This window comes from Triturus cristatus, chromosome 8 (genome assembly GCF_964204655.1).
Source record: "Triturus cristatus chromosome 8, aTriCri1.1, whole genome shotgun sequence".
Taxonomy (NCBI): domain Eukaryota; kingdom Metazoa; phylum Chordata; class Amphibia; order Caudata; family Salamandridae; genus Triturus; species Triturus cristatus.
In genome coordinates, this window is record NC_140591.1 from 518381083 (window position 1) to 518396714 (window position 15632).

Consider the following 15632-nt stretch of genomic DNA (forward strand, 5'->3'; position numbering starts at 1 on the left):
AGTGGCTGTCTGAGAGAATGCACCTCCCCAGCCCCTGTCACTCCAAATGCAGACAGTCAATACACAAATAGGCGGAGGCACACATAATAGTTAAATAGGAAAATGTTTACTTTCTAAAAGTGGCATTTTCAAACAAACAATTTAAAAACCATCTTTAGTAAAAGATGTGTTATTAAATTCTGAGTTCAGAGAGCCTAAACTTTATTTTTCCATCTTATCCCTTAGGGAAGATATGCTTGTAAAATGGTACAAAGCATTCCCTATTCTGTCCTATAGGGCAAGATAGCCTTTCAATAGTAAAAACGAAATTGACAGTATTTCACTATCAGGACATGTTACACACATCAGTACATGTCCTACCACTCACATACACTGCACCCTGCCCAGGGGAGTACCTTGTGCCTCAAATACAATTTACAGTACTCCACTATTCGTTTTTATCATGACGCTAGAGACAATTGTTGGAAGATTTCAATGTGAAGCTCTCATTGATGGAAATAAAGTAGGAAAACTCTTTGTTTTTATTTATTTTCCCTCACACACCCTAATGGTGTCATGCTTCATCATCGGAACACCGCGACCCATACAAGTCGCGGTGGGCTCAACCAATGTTCCAGGGTGCTCTTAGGTCATATCATAGGCCAGGGGATAAAGATTAAAAATTCACTGTTGAACCCCAGTTTCTCTTTATTCTTGGGTTCAACAGGAATATAAAAAATAAAGACAGTAGGGTCGTATGGAGTGTTATGGTCCTAAGACCCTAGGGCCAACATGTTTCAGTCCTCGTGTGCCCACTATTGTAGTTCTTGGACTTTCTTCAGGGCTATGTCGTCCCCTGGTGTATCTAGGAAATGGGAATTAACCTATCCTAATTATAATAAAGGGCAGGTAGCTGCTCCTTTTTAACATTTATATTTTAAATGACGTTCTTCCATCTGTAAATGAAAAATAAAGAAAAAGGGGAGAAAACAACAAAAAGGCATATATTAGTGTACCAAACTCCTAGGACACCAACTGAAGCCATAATGTAAGAAATGTCTCCATATTATCTCCTGCATGCTGTTAGCAATATCACGTTTAGTAAAGCTGTACCAAACATATTAGTTTGGATGCCACGTGTGGTTGTTCCATGTGGCAATTGCCCCAATTTTGTGTTCAAAAACACCAGTCGTTCACATCGTGCATTTCACACTCACTCATCTGTTAAAAAATCATTGTGGTGGGTAATAAAGTTATTTGAAAAAAGGTGATTTGTATATGGAATTTTATTTTTTATTTTTAACATGAGAGTATCTTACCCCACGTTACAGATGGTGATCGTCCGTGTGGACTTCCACCTAAACGGGCGTATCCCTGATGTCGATAATTTCGGCAGTGTGTTGGACCAACCATATGTGTATACACGTCATTGTTCCAGGTGGATATGCAGCGAGAGATATACAAGACACAGAAGACACCACCGTTATTACTTCAATGTTATATCTGCTATCACACTATCTAAAATATACGATAGTATTGATGTTGGCGTCTGGTTCGTAGAGTAGTACTCGCGGTTTTTACCGGTCTCACCCCTCAGAAAAACCTAATTGGCGTGGAGTCCATCGGCTTGGGCGACAACGACTCGTTCGCATCACCTCTTTAAAAAGGAAAAAAGGGCCTTCCCGTGCTGTGCATTTCCGGGTACGCTGGAGTTAACGCGAGATTACAGCGCGATTGTGCTCCTAAATTCTCGAAACTTTCTAAAAGTTCAAAAACCATATGTAGTCCTCAATAGGAGGTTCAATTGTTGGACAGAGGGAATCTGTGGCATAACTGGGACGGCATCCACCCTCCACTCAAACGAATGGAGGCAGGATGTTCACCGAGCCGTTTGCAATGAATTGTGGGACCTGTAGTTTAGTCCTCTAGATACATCTGCGAGTAGCAAATATTAAACCCAGTATCTTGGGTTTTGGGATATACGCGAAACATATACGTGGTTATGTGCACTCATTTGTGATTTAGTCTGCTGTACAACATAGTATATAGAGCAAGAGTCTAATAAGTCTTGCACATTTGAAAGTGTACTGTGTGGTTACTGTATATGGGATGTGGCCGATGGAATTTACGAGTAAAAGAACCGATTAATGTCTCTTATAGGCAGTAGGAAAACACTGCTTCTTTACATGAAACCTCATGATTGAAAGATGTATATGCTAAGCAATATATCTATTGCAGACCCTCTTTGTAGGAGGAGAGTCTAAACATAAATATTCGCCTGTATGAATCTATGTAAAGACAAACATCGATGATTCAGCTCTTTTTGTTTAAGTGATTCCAAGGAATGGAATCATTGAGCCCATGGATGTGGGTTTTAAGACGATACACCCACCGTTGTTCACGTTCAAGCAATTTTTTGGTTAGGTCTCCTTCACCTCTGATTTTTTTCAAGGACAGTCCATTGTATGTCCATGTCTGTCTGCTGCATTTCAACAAAATGCGCTGTGAGTCTGGTGGCGTTTATAGCTCTCCTGATGGTACTTCTATGTTCGCTAATACGAACCTTCACTTTTCTTCCTGTCATCCCGATGTACATAAGGTGGCACGGGCATTTGATCATATAGATGACTTTTTTGCTGTTACAATTCGTGTGGGATCTTTGTTCCCATGCATGATGCATGCCCAGTTCAACCTCTTTTGTGTGTTTCGTGAATTGACATACCACACAGCTGCCGCATGGATAATGGCCCATAACTGGTGGTTGTTGCCACAACGTAAGTTGTTTAGGAGTGTTTTTCTTCATATCCGAATGTATCAGGCTGTGTCTGAGACTTTTATTCCGCTTGAAAGAAAACATCGGTTTTTCAAATTGTAATTTGTTGGAAGTGAGAATCTGCCACTTTTTGTTGATTATCTTTTTGATGGCGTTGGAAGATGCATTATACTTGGTGACACAGATAATGGAATCCTTGGTATCTTTTTTGTTTGTCTCGAGAAGGGCAGCTCTGGGAGTGTTGCATGACCTTTTCTTCGCTTTTTCAATGATGGGTTTGGGATAGGCTATTTCTTGCAGTTTCTTTTCCAATATCTCTGCTTCAATCTTATAATCATCTATACTTTCACAATTTCTGCGAATGCGCAGGAACTGGCCTACAGGTAGATTCTCACGCAAGGAGCAAGGATGCGCACTTTCAAAATGAAGGAGCTATTCTTATCCGTAGGTTTTGTATATAAAGAGCTTGAAAGGCCACTGTCTTTTGCTCTGATTTTCACATCCAGGAAGGAGACTTCATTGTGGTGGTATGTCATTGTAAATTTTAGATGGGGATTGAGTTGATTCAACCATCCATGAAAGTCAATAAGTGTTGTGTTGTCTCCCTTCCATATCAACAAGACATCATCGATGTACCTCCACCATTTATAGATATTATTAGAGAAGGGGTTGGTTGACCAGATGTGTTGTTCTTCAATCTGGTCAACATACAGACACGCTATGCTAGGAGCAAAGGTGCTACCCATCGAAGTGCCATGGACTTGGAGATAGAGCTGATCTTCGAACCGGAAAAAGTTTTCAGTCAATGCTATGCGCATCAGAGTGATGATCCAGTCAATTGGGGTATCCCAGGTCCATTCTTCCTTCTTGAGCCGCTTGTCAATCATCTCGATACATTCCTTCTGTGGAATGCTTGTATACAGTGCCTCTACATCCAAGCATACCAACAGGTTGTTCGAAGGATCGTACGTGATTTCCGATATTAGATTCAGTAGATGTTTTGTGTCTTGGACGTATGATCTGATGCCCTTAACTAGAGGGCACACGAACCAGTCTGTGTACTGGGAGAGGGGTTCCAACTGAGATCCTACCCCAGATACGATAGGTCTACCCGGTGGTGGAATTTTGTTCTTGTGTATCTTCGGTGTAGTATAAAATACCGGAATCCATGGGTTGTCAGGGTTTAGAAACTCATGTTCCTTTTTGCTGATCCAGCCCTGACTCAGTGCTTCTGCAGTGACGGTACTGATTGTTTTCCTTAAGCGCACTGTTGGGTCTTTGTTAATTTTTTTGTAGAATTTGGTGTCCATAAGGAGATTGAGACATGACGTTCTATATGCATTGATGTTCTGAATCACAGTAGCACCGCCCTTATCCGCGGGTTTTATGATGATGTCATTGTTCATACTTAAAACTTTCAATGCATTTCTTTCCTTTGTACTAAGATTGTCATAGGTGACATGTTTGAATGGTAATTCATCAATTTCTTTTGTGACACTCTCCTCAAAAGCCATCACCTCAGGAAGCATGAGCGATGGTGGAGGGCAGAAGGTGGATTTTGAACGTAATGTTGTGTGTAGGGTATCCATCTCTGGTGTCTCTTTTCCCATAAAAAAGGTTTTGATTCGTATTTTCCTGAAAAATTCGCTAAGCTCGCACCGTAATTGGAACTTATCCAAATATGTGGTGGGAACGAAGCCCAGACCTTTGTTCAAGACTGATGTTTCTTCTGAATTGAGCATGTAATCTGACAGGTTCACCACGAGTCCTTGTTCATTCCTCCTTGAGGTCCCTTTGTCATGCTCCTCGTGTTCATTAGGGGATTGTTGTCTTCCCATTGGACCTGTTTGTTTGTGTTGGTTCTTCTGCCACGTCTCCCTCTTCTTCCGCCCTGTCCTAAAAAACGGGTTGGGTTATAGTTTGGTTGGAAGAAGGGTGCGGATTGATATGGTGGAGGTTCATGAAATGGAGGAGGGCCATGGAACTGGACTGGGCCAAATGGATTTGGCCAGGGGTACATTGGGGGTGGTTGAAACCCTTGATTGAAGTTGCCCCTTCTGGATCTTCTCTGTTTTCCCTTCCAACTTTGTGTAGAGCCATCACTGGACCATTCATCAGGCTCAGATCCTGAGTTGCTCGAGTCTCCTTGATTGGAGAATCAATGTTTTCTTGCCCCTTGTAAACCTCTCGTATATATGGGTATACTTTTTCGTGGGCAAATTTTTTAAGATCTTTCTGAAGTTTATTTACCTTACTTTGCATTAGGAAGTCTTTATGTTCTGCAATTTCTCTATTGACCTCTTCTAATTTCTTTTTATATAAGGTGATCTCTATTTCAGTCAGTAAGGCATCTTCACTTGTTTTAATTTTTACCAAAATTGCCTCAGATAGACGTTTCGCGGTGTTTATTATTAAAATTAACCAATCGCATGTACATCGCCACGCGATTAGGGACCATTCTTTTTTAAACAATGGATCGTCTAAAAATATTCTTGGCGCATTTGTTACCAAGAGACCCCTTGGTGCAGCATTCCCCCGTAGATATTCAGTAAGGATTGCTCCATGTAGGAGGATCTTCATTTGGGCATGTTTAAGTTCTTTTAATTCGTCCCGAAACATGTTGGCCCTAGGGTCTTAGGACCATAACACTCCATACGACCCTACTGTCTTTATTTTTAATATTCCTGTTGAACCCAAGAATAAAGGGAAACTGGGGTCCAACAGTGAATTTTTTATCTTTATCCCCTGGCCTATGATATGACCTAAGAGCTCCATGGAACATTGGTTGAGCCCACCGCGACTTGTAGGGGTCGTGGTGTCCCGATGATGAAGCATGACACCATTAGGGTGTGTGAGGGAAAATAAATAAAAACAAAGAGTTTTCCTACTTTATTTCCATCAATGAGAGCTTCACATTGAAATCTTCCAACAATTGTCTCTAGCGTCATGATAAAAACAAATAGTGAAGTACTGTAAATTGTATTTGATTTGTAATCAGGACGGTGTACTTCTCCTTATACCTCTTGACCCTTCAAATATACATGACCACATGGGTCTGTATAGGTAGTGTTTACCGAGTACCTTGGGCCTACCATAGGGGTGTTCTATATATAAGAAAAGGGAAGGTTAGGGCCTGGCAAGTGGGTGCACTTGCCAAGTCAACATGGCAGTTAGCAAACTATGCGCCAGCCCAACGAGGAGCTGTCTGAAGATGAAACATGACACCCACTCGGATATGTGAGGGCTCTTGCTTCTGAGCAATAAGATCCTGCGATCTGCTGCCTCAGTTTCCCTGACCTAGGTTTTCTTCCTCCCCTTCCCTCAGGAACTGCATACCTTTCGTATTTCAGATGTTTTTGACCTGTTTCAGAATACAGCAGTTTTCGGGAGAGGTTGGTAATGTCCTGAGTAGCATATTCCAAAGTAGCATTGAGGTAATTCCTGAGATGATTGTTTTTGGATGTATGCCAGAGCAATGATTGCTCCAGGGCAACAATAGTAAGTTGCTGTTTTATTTCATTCTACTGGGGAGAGGAGAAATCTGTAAGCAGTGCAAATCTTCTTGTCCTTTTGAGACTAGAATGTGGGCCCCTTTAAGATAGGTGGGTTTGTGAGATATCCGGCTCCCCCTATGGTCTGATGCTTATGCTTACAGGGTTTTCAGACTTGGTTGTGCAAAGCTTAGCCCCTAAAAGTCAGAATCTTCTTTCCCAACTGAAAAATCTAGCTCTCTCTGGGGCAGGACAAATTGGTGGATGGAGGTCTATGTGTTCAGGTGGAAGTTGACATGGCAAATGAAGACATAAATTATGGGTAAGTGGACGTAATCAGAGAACAGCTGTAACTCTTACATACAATGAGGACCCACAACTTTCTAAATAGCCTTTTCCCTTGCATGTGCATCTCAACTTGTGCCTCCCAACTACGTCATAACATTTTAGTTGGCAGTGTATGGGAAGAATTAAGGATTGCACTGTGATTCATGTTTCTTTGCGTGCGTTTGTGAGGCAGTACAAGGTAGGAAGAGCAAGATGAGAATGCATTTTTCCATTTAATTGCATTGCATGCTAAAGATTGCCTTTGTGTGTTATTAGAGAATTAATTTCCACCTTGTTATCTCCAGTTTGGTTTCATTGTTAATTATCTAAAACTGTCTGCTGCCAAGAGGCACAAAATTCGAAATATAGCTTTAATCATTGAAATTGCGTCTTAAGAAGTGCAGTGGCATGTTTAGGGAAAAAATTAACACAGCATGTGATATAATGCTGTTTATACTAAGGTGAACACTTTGTTTAATTAGCGAGACTTTGATAAAGGAAAGCAGCATGGCTCTTATATCCAAACAGCCCTTATACCTTGCCTACTGTGCTCTTTGGAGTACTTAATTTCATAATTTTGTTCGAATTTGATGTGTACTTTTTAAAATGCACTCTCGCCCAACAACAATTTACTAGCAATACATCCTGGATTCACTATACTACTGGCAAGGCTCTTCATATGCCAGGGAAGCTTGCTTTGTTGCTGGTCATACTGTGGACCTCATTTATGAGAGGCTTGCATCATGTTTGTAACACGCAACGTGGTATATGTGTATCGCAAACCTCTAAGTCACATTTTTGAAGCCTTGCAAAGCCACGTTGCGTGGCTCTGAGTGGCTTCAAGAATCTGGAGTAACGCAACGTAGCGCAAATCGCTGCTTTACATTACTCTGCCCTGGGTAGCCATTCTGTGGAAATTTAGCTTGCAAACTGAACATTATCTGCGCCATCTTGCCTCTCCCCAGCGCTACGCACAGCGAGCACACGGTAGCCATTTTGGGCACCCCACTCTCTCCCCCGCTCATTGTCAATCGCCAGCGCGTTCCCCTGACACTGCAAGCATCCCCCGCGCGCCGGCCACCCCCGCTCTCTCATACAGGCCGTAAACCCTCTCCTTCTGCGCGACCCTGCTACGGAACCACATCCGACCGACATCCCATACATGGTCGTGCCTCTCCTTTGATAACCCCCTTCCTCTGCGCCCCATTGTCCGAACTGGTCCCAGGCCATCACCTAGCCCTGCGGATGCAGTTTATTACCCCTACTGTAAGGGAAACACCCCACATCAAAGGGATTACAGTAGATCAAAGCCCCTACCCCCTGAGACCCGACCGGTCACACACACCCCCGGGAATTGGCGGAATACCCTGCTGCGCGATAGCCATCTCCTACTGCGGGTAAGGTGGGAACTTCTACTGTAGCTATGTGTGGGATCGGATCTGAGCCGGGGCTTCAGGGGATGTTCTCTCATGCATCAAGGGAATCTCAAGAATGTACTATGTGTAATAAAGCAATAAACCTGTGTATAAGAGACCAGGTCTCAGAGATGCAGTTAGAGCACCTCGTGACGATACCTTGCTGTCTGATCTGATGTGTTCTGCTCCGACGGAATAAAACTTTGTTTCCTGCCTTCCAGTCTCCGGCGCCTGCCTCTTTCATTGGTAAATTATCGAGTGGTATGAGAGGCGATTACCGCCGGGCAAATACTTGAAAGGTTATTGATTGAAACTGCCTCTACCATTTAACAATTGGCGTCCCAAACGTGGGGCCCATCAGCGACACGTGGATCCAGTGGGAGAGGTCCCGACGACAGAGTGAACGACTGCAACGATCGGGAGAGCTCCTGCCCAATAGACCCTCGTCTGGCAGCCGATCATCCGAACTTCACTGGTTCCGAGCAGACCTCTCTCGAGTGATCTACGGTCCTGACTGGGAACCATCAGGAGTGCCGCGGCAAATACGGAGAGTAGAGGACGATCGGGCGCTGGAGGCGGAAGACGAGAAACTGTCCACGCTGTCCGGGTAAGGTCGTGATACACGACAAATTGCGAAATAATTGATTGATTGTTTGAAGCTTTGGACTACTAGTATTGCTCATTGATTGTGCTCATTGATTGTTCTCTTTGAGATATTCGCTCTCTACAAACGGGGAGGAGTAGAAATACTCTCTCTCTCTCCCTTTGCAGATAGTGAAGGGTAGGTAACGCAGACTTTTGTCCCCGTTGTAACCCGTCGTGCCTATCTTTATCTCCCCACTGATTGATTGTCCGAACATTGATTGTTTTGAAGAATAGTGCTCTTTGAGATATTCTCTGTTTGCAAATAACGTAGAATAGAAATATTCTGTCTAGTCTTTGCAAATAGTGAAGGGTAGGTAACGCAGACTTTTGTCCCCGTTGAAACCCGTCGTGCCTATCTTTATCTCCCCATTGATTGATTGATTGATTGTCCGAACACTAGTTGTTCGATATTGGTTCTTTGGAGGTATTCTCTGCTTACAAATAACGAGGAACAGAGATATTCTGTCTAGTCTTTGCAAGCAGTGAAAAGATAGGTAGTGCTGACTTTTGTCCCCGTTGAAACCCGTCATGCCTATCTTCTCCCCACTGATTGGTAGTTGGTTCTGCCCGGACCGCTTATTAGAGGTGAACCATCCGGCTCCACTGGAGGGCACCCCTAATAAGGACATGTTCACCAAAATATGGACTAGTCGCCGTAGCTTATAGCCAGCTGTGGCATAAATATACCAAGAAGGACCCCGAGAGTCAGTGGCCACTGATGGGATCCTTCGACGACCATAAGATAGAAGTGCTAGAAATAGCTCTGCGTAGCAATAAGACGACGCCTACTATGCTTGACAGTATCGGCATGTGGCGCAAAGAAGCAACGCAACGGAAAAAGAGGGAAGAAGTAAAAGCAGAAAAGGAATTACGAAAAGCAGCTCACCTTGCCGCTAGAAAGATAGAAGAAGAAATAAAGGAGAGAAGGGAAACTAAACTAAGACAGGAGCCCGAAACATCAGGCTAGTACGCTGTTAGGACCCCTTCTTTGCTCTACCCTGAGTTATCCTCTAAACAGCGAACGAATGATGAATTACTATTAGGTCCCCTGATCATTTACATGCCCCCTCCATACGCACCCTCCCAATCAATAGTGCAACACCCACAACCCCCAAACATGAACGAAAGCAGTACAGGGGCCTCGGTCCTCACGGCCTCCGCGCCGGCCGAGCCTCCTGTACTGAACACAACGTCGGCAATAACGTTGGATGACCATGAGATGAGAAAGAAAGAGTCCATCAGAATGAATCGACTAACAAAGGATGAACGAACAGGAATCGACAAAATAGTAAAGGCACTGGTGGGATCCTTTTTGACCTTACAAAAACTAAAGTAACGCTAGGAGTTAGCCCTTTGTGGGACATATGAAACCAAGGGAAGGAGCCAAGCTCACGGTCGAGACGGCCACGAGGTAGCCCGACTCCATTACTCTCGCTACCTAAACATGTCTGCCCTACTGCCCACCCCGCCCAATAAGCATGACAGAATCCTGCACAAACGGAAGCCTGCTGACACCCACCATCGACGTCACCAAACTAGGGCTAGATCGCGCACAATTGGGCTATGTTATTTTTCCGATTGCACAGTAACCTCCTTGTGCTCGTCACCAGATCGCAAATATGTACAAACACTCCAACGAAGTAGTATAGTTATAACATTTTAATAACTTATAAGATATAACAAACACACCAACAGGGTAAACAGGTTAAAACACGTTTTAAAACAACTATTTACATGACAGTCTGCTGCAACCTCCATCCCAAAGCCTTAACGTCCACGTGACACCGTCCTCGCCTCTCCTTCCTCGAAATTGCAACATTGGCCTGTTTTGGGCGGTCCTTTTAGTTGACCTTGGGCTATAAAAGCCATGCAAAAATCCATTTACATCAGTGGCGGGCGACTGTGCGAATAGGCCGGAGGCTACACGAAGCGCCGAAGTTCTGGCAGCACCAAGGCGGAGTTCGCCACGCTGTGCGGACCTTCCCGTTTTCTTCTTCTTTCTTCAATAACGGCTGATGCCCTGGTGGGGGGGGAGGCGACGCGGACGGGCCTCCCCCGCCTCCCCAAGTGGAGGCTCACCAGCAGATGAGGGCACCCCAGCCATCTTTTTCATCGGTCTGCTGAATTGCACCCTGGCACGCTGTGCGGATCTTCCCATTCTCTTCTTCCTTCAATAACGGAGGGTGCCCTGGCGGGGGGAGGCGACGCGGACGGGCCTCCCCCACCTCCCCAGGTGGAGGCTCGCCAGCAGATGAGGGCACCCCAACCGTCTTTGACTCGCCGGCCAGCTAAGCTGCACCCAACCGTCTTTGACTCGCTGGCCAGCTAAGCTGCACCCAACCGTCTTTGACTCGCCGGCCAGCTAAGCTGCACCCAACCGTCTTTGACTCACCGGCCAGCTGAGCTGCACCCTGCCGCTGCACGCGACCACCGGACAACCGCCCAAGCACGGGTTCACCAGGATCGCCACTAGCGCCCGACGCGAGGAGTGGGCCCCCGCAGCCAAGTAATCGGGGACCCACCCCGGTGGCGATACCATCCAAACTGCTGTCGTCGCTGCTACTGGAATCACCCCGGTGGCAGTACCATCCGAACTGCCGTTGTTGCTGCTGTTGGCTCCTCTCCGGTGGCTGTACCGAAGAGCTGCTACTGCTGCTGCCTTTTGACTCCAGGCGGTCGGCTCCTCCGGATCCAGGCCTAAGCCCACCGTGAGACAATTCTGGACTCGAAAGCTTGTCTGCTTGGGCGTGGGCCCCACCCTTGACAAAATGCTCCCCTCAGCCTTGCAGAATCGGCTGGAGTCATTTGACACTCGACTCCCGCGGACTTCCGGTAAGGACAAAACCGCCGCCATTGCTCTTTGCCCCGGGCAGCAGCCACCTTGCCTCCGCTTGGTGCAGTGAGAAAGACTGGTTCAAAGCATCGGCGGAAGAACCCGCCTGCTGCCCCGCCCCAAGAACGAACCATGGCATTGCTACAAGGTCGCAGTGACGCCATGCTGACGCAAAGTTGACGCTAACGAAAGTTCTCGAACTACTGAAAGGAATTCTGGTCCAACAGCTAATTCATGGAAAGACTTAGACTGTACTCTGGCCCGACCTCGCCCCAAGATGGCGCCGATGTAGGAGAGGCCTACAAACCCTTGTGGCGTTCCAGTCACGTGACATTTGTGTTAAAAAGAGAGATATATATATATATATATATGCGATGCTTCCACACATGATGGTCGGGGAGGGGCGGGGAGGGAACCGATTTTATGCCGTAGTAGCGTTGCTCATGACACTCGACGCCTCTCACACCGTGGCCGGCCTGAACGGTTGTAGGCCCGTATCTTATATACTGACATTGTTTTAAATAAAGGGCCTCTTGAAAGAATTATGGAATCAGTGTCATGACTAATCACATAGGTTGATAAAGATTTCCTCTTTTGAAATAAATGATTGTTACTCCCAAGCAATAGAAAACAGATAATGCAGTCCCCATTTGCCTGAATCTTTTGGATTAACGGAATTTGTACCCATCACACCTATCTTTTCCAAGAGTTGTTAAACAATGGTCAACCATAGCTCAGGGTATATGCCGAACGCAAGGTATGGTATCTTGCACCTTAATACACGACCGATTGAGAAATGCATGTATGACAAGGGAACCCGAATTTAGGAAATGAAATAAATTAGAGCATCTTTGTCTCGGACAAAAAGAATAAATAGGTCTGTGGTATCACCCATTCCTGCGACTAGCCTGGTACGTGGTAAGTAGAACTTTTTCGTGTCTGCGCGCGCTAGGGTACTTTGAATACTGCACATCCCCTCCCCTCTTTTTCCCCTCTATAGGTCACGACGAAGCTCCGACTGAAGAATGAAGTGGACATGGACCGCACCGAGTTCAATATCAGGGAAAATTTAGACAAACGTTGTGAGATAGTGCGTGAAGTGCAGACCACCATTGAGAACATGAGAAACTGTATGGCATGATTGTGCGTGTGTGCTATGATTACACGGTATGAATATGTATGAATCTCATGCTTAGGTCACTTGAAGAGAGCGTCACTGTATGATTGAAGTGCTCGCCCACCGATCAAAGGGAGGAGAATAAAGGGTCCGACACCCCCTAGGATAAACTACAAAATACTGAAAGTACGCAGCATGCATAGGAAAGGAGGACAGGAAAGGAGAGGTCCCCATACTCAACGTAGCCCTGAGTCTCCGTCTTAAGTTTCTGCGCTTGATGCATGTACTGTCACACCCTATCCGGCATTTGTGTGTACGTGATCACCGAATTTATGTCTTTTCCCCGCTTGTGTTTTCTTACATGGAACAGACCCATGCTACTCCATGTTGTGTGTGCACCAAGTGGCCTATTATCTTACCCATGTCTCTCTCGTTTTGTGTCGTATGTATGCCAAATAGCCTACTTGATGCACACGTCTCTATCTCTCTCTCTCTCTCTCTCTCTCTCTCTCTCTCTCTCTCTCTCTCTCTCTCTCTCTCTCTCTCTCTCACTCTCTCCCCCTCCCTCACAAAAAGCTCTTTCTTGCCCTCTTTCTTTTTGAATAAATTAACGACACATACCTCCTCGGTAAGTGTATAATTGGCCTGGAGCACGGTGGTGTTCGAACAAATTGACTGAAACAAAACGACCGTACTTTGCCACGTTACTACCTCTCCTTTCTACAAATATTGAGCTTAATTGGCTGAGAAAAGAAAGGACAGGTAAGACGACTGATGTCTCCCAATTACCCCGAAATAGAATGTCTAAATAACCCCGTTCTCCCAAGATAACCCCAGCCCTATACTAGCCGCCTCAGAGTATTTCGAACGAAACAGCTGATGACCTTATTCACTAATAATACATCGCCTAAACTGATAAAGGGTTACCTATTGTCGCCAGCAAAAATAATGCTTAGCTTATGTTCCTCCCCGAAATGGATACTTGTGAACCCGTGACAGTAGCACCTCGCACTTTCTTTTCATAAACTTAGCAGTCCTCGGAAGGAAATATGTATTAACAAAACTAGTGTTGAGACGAACGAGTCTCTGCCGGAGAAGCCGGTTCGAATTTTTAATAGACTAGAAGGTTGACAGATGTCAGGCTTCCTGCAACCAGTGTCGGGCGCAGGAATCGGCACCTAGAGGGCCAGACGATGGACAGGGACACCCACAGAAACTTGCACCACAGCAATGATTAATAGATTAGTAACGCACACACTAACATCAGAGTTAATAGACACCAATCATACCGCAACCGATAAAAGCATGTCCGCAACTACTCGGTGGTTGGGAGAGAGGATGAAGTATGTAAATGTCTTCCCTGCCAACTCTCTGAGATTTTTGTTTCTTGTACTCATTTAAAGATAACGTGCTGCCATCGGAAGGGAGGGGTCGGACGTGACGCACAGCCTGGCTGCAGACCATGGAACATCTATGACATCGACCAAGGGGGAAGCTACGAAGCAAAAAGGGCGTGAGACGAGACACCATTTTCAGGATGATAAGCGCGAAGGGCTACATCGAGGCCCCCCTGCTCACTGACCAGCGTGCCTGAAGTCTCAACCCGTCGGGCCCGATTGATGGGCCCAGTGCTGGAAGATTCTGCTCCCCTTGGTCCACATTTTTGATCCGATCCCACTCCACCCCCTCTTCCCTCGGCATCCCGAAGCACGTCACACCCTTCTCTCTCTCACCCTCTTTTATATGGATTATGAATCCGACTTACCTACAGAAGAACAAAAAGCAGGTACCCTGTCTCAAAGTACCTATGGTGAACTGTGTTAAGGAACAGGGCTGTGATCGGAGAACAGTGAATGGTCACACCCTGCAACGTGAGAAATTGGATTTGAGCTGGACCTTAGCTCCACCGCCGGTGCTCAACAGTGCCAACGAAAGAAGAACAACAATAAGAGCTTACCAGTGATGGCTCTTTATAAAAAAGGACACTGGAAAGAAGAACCCATGTCAAAGTTGAAAATCCTCTCCCAACCACCTTTTTATATTAACTATCTTCCTATCAAGTTTTCATGATGTTGCATCAATCACTTCCGACTGTACACTGAGAAGTTAAGAAAATGTAACTTTGTATAGTGACATTCATACAACACCAGCCATGAACACGACTATACTGACTATTTTCGATCCACACGAAGTCTGGGCCTTAAGTAATGTATGAAATATCCCTTGTTTTGCCAGAAACATCCTGTTTGCTTTACAGTATCCTATTTGTGCTCAAACAAACTCCCCTCCTCCTGTCCCTGGGCCTGACATGCGGCACAGCTGATGTAACTCTGTATGTACTACCTCCTCGCCTACTTTATCACCTGTATGTAACTATAAGCAAATGTGTCAGATTACTCCTGCCTGCCCTAAAAACTCTGTATCGTTAAGGAATGTACGAAAGACATTAACGATATTATAGCTGAAGGTTAACGAAGATAAATGTCGGCCAGGCAAGCTGGCGAGATATGTTAAAAGGGAGGACTGTGGAAATTTAGCTTGCAAACTGAACATTATCTGCGCCATCTTGCCTCTCCCCAGCGCTACGCACAGCGAGCACACGGTAGCCATTTTGGGCACCCCACTCTCTCCCCCGCTCATTGTCAATCGCCAGCGCGTTCCCCTGACACTGCAAGCATCCCCCGCGCGCCGGCCACCCCCGCTCTCTCATACAGGCCGTAAACCCTCTCCTTCTGCGCGACCCTGCTACGGAACCACATCCGACCGACATCCCATACATGGTCGTGCCTCTCCTTTGATAACCCCCTTCCTCTGCGCCCCATTGTCCGAACTGGTCCCAGGCCATCACCTAGCCCTGCGGATGCAGTTTATTACCCCTACTGTAAGGGAAACACCCCACATCAAAGGGATTACAGTAGATCAAAGCCCCTACCCCCTGAGACCCGACCGGTCACACACACCCCCGGGAATTGGCGGAATACCCTGCTGCGCGATAGCCATCTCCTACTGCGGGTAAGGTGGGAACTTCTACTGTAGCTATGTGTGGGATCGG